This window comes from Arachis ipaensis, chromosome B04 (genome assembly GCF_000816755.2).
Source record: "Arachis ipaensis cultivar K30076 chromosome B04, Araip1.1, whole genome shotgun sequence".
Lineage (NCBI taxonomy): Eukaryota > Viridiplantae > Streptophyta > Magnoliopsida > Fabales > Fabaceae > Arachis > Arachis ipaensis.
In genome coordinates, this window is record NC_029788.2 from 5876370 (window position 1) to 5878988 (window position 2619).

Consider the following 2619-nt stretch of genomic DNA (forward strand, 5'->3'; position numbering starts at 1 on the left):
TGTGACAATAAATTTTTATCGCAAAAATTTAGTATCTTTTATACGGGAACGTATCTTATAGCAAAAATTTAATTAACATATTTTGATTTATGTTAAATTAAATTTAATTAGTAAAAGTTCATGAGTAATTATTTTAATAATAAAACATTATGTATAATTTAAAATTTAAATGATTAAAAAATAAGATGAAATTTAGATTTGAGTTTCTTATATTTTGCTAAAATTTTTAAGCTATATTTTTCTTCTAAAACTTGACTCTAATTTCCTAATTTCACTAACACACTTATACGTACGAAACAATGCGCACACACAAAATAGAGAGAACTAATTATTTTTGTTCAATTAAAAAATGATTATTCATCAGCATTATTCGCAATTATGTTCTAAATTATATTGAGCTTTATTTTTCTAAGTCAAAACTAAGTGTTTTATGTCAATGAGTAATAACTCAAATGGCATAGTTTCCCTATACTCAATTAAGAAGTTGTGAGTTCGAGTCTCCTATATCTTTAATTAAAAAAAAAAAAAAAACTAAGTGTTTCATGAATATACAATAATAATTTCTCGCAAGGACATTTATCTCATGGTAAAATTTAGTTTGTTAAATAAAGTTACTTAACTAAGTGTCATTATCATGCATACATACACCGATACACGTGCACCTAGAACTTTGGTTTTCGTCAATATGCAAGCATTAACATATATAATAATTAATGAGATTGTTTGGATTATTTCGTTGAGTTTGACTCATGACTGTAACATATACATGAATGAAACAATCGCTTGGTACGCACTGTTCAGTGTTAATTAAGACCTTAACGCCCCCCTTTTATCTAGGACTTGCGATCGATAAGATAGAATAATATTTAAATTTTATTCTAATTCTATTGGTGAGTTTATATTTTTTAAAAATTTTATTTTATTTTATGAATAATGTTAGAGAATTAAGAAGGTATCAGCTAAAAAACCAGCCAAATGTCTCTGGATGAATCTAAAACTTCTACGTGGATGGTGCTTATGCTAGATATTAGGATGTTTTTTTTCTTTGTAAATTGGATGGTTCTAAATCTATTTTTTTATTTATCATATTTTAGGTATTTGGAGAGGGAAGGAAGGTGAAGAGACGGAAGCTAATTGAATCAGTTTCCGTGGTTCACGTTGCAATGATACTGAACGTATCTCCTCCTAATTTGAATGTGGTGAAACATTTAATAACCAATATTTTAAATCATAAATAAATAAGTTAATATATATGGATATTTCTTCTGTTAAGTATCAGAATGTTTCTTTTTCATACTAAATGAATGTTCTTTTATATATTTTTTGAATGTTTTTGTATTGCAAATGTGAATATCTTTATTTTTTTAAGAATTTCATAGTTTTTTAAGAATTTCTCTCCTTGGTTCTTTTCTTTCCAAAGTTTGATGAAAGCTTCTCCTCCGAATTTGAATTCGAACCCGAGTTTCTTGACTTGGAACGAACAATGGTTGTTCCTGGTTGTGATTATGCTTCTTTCAAGGTGAAAGACCTTCCAGATCCGATTCTGTTTCGTCGATCAGGTGAAATCTACACACTATTTCTCAGTGTGTGCCAGAAAGCCTCTTTGGTTGATGGTATCATAGTGAATACCTTCAATGATTTGGAACCAGAGGTCATGAAAGCTTTACACAATGGTTCTCATCCTTCTCGTTCTATTTTTTCGGTTGGACCCATCGTTGCTCATCCCAACCAAAACCAAGATGAGAAGATTCATGAATGTGTTGCATGGTTGAACCATCAGTCATTGAAATCTGTGTTGTATATATGTTTCGGGAGTGGTGGAACACTCTCTCAGGAGCAAGTGAATGAGATAGCATTTGGATTGGAATTGAGTGGACACAAATTCTTGTGGAGGTTTTTAGAGGTGGGTAGGTTAATATGAAAGAGAAGAAGAAGGTTTTTATAAGCTTTAATTAGGTTTACTTAATCAGTTTAAAAATTTTTAAATTTTGAATTTAAAAATTTAAAATTAATTATTAATAATTATAATTAATTAAGTTGTTCATTTTTTGGCTGGTTAGACACTTGATTTCCTATACTTTTCCTTATTTTATTTACAAGTTGAAAATTTTTTAATCTTAATTCTAATTGTACCGTAAAATTTTATATGTGATTCAATTTATAAAAAGAAGATATGGGTTCAACTTCTATCAATTTTATTCTACATGTATAATAATATTTAACTATGTACTATAATAGATATTAAGATTGCGAATTAGTCGAATAAGGTTATATTTAAATCTGTATTTGACACTATTCACAGTTCAATATGTTCCATTTTTAACTTAATTTGTTACGGATTAGATTGTCAATCCTACTCGAACAGATTGAATCAGATTAAATATTCGTGAATATAATTAGTATTACTAACGCTACTTCTATCACCCGATGATGAACCCAAAGTCATAGGTGACTCCTTAGTTATTTGCTGAATTTTGGTATTACTTAGAATTACTACAGTTATTACTTATGAATATTCTCTATTTAGGGCTGCTTTTATTTTATTTGGATATTCACCATATTTTTGTTAAAAGAAATTGGCAAGTTTCCTAATTTTTATGATTGACAATAATTGACATG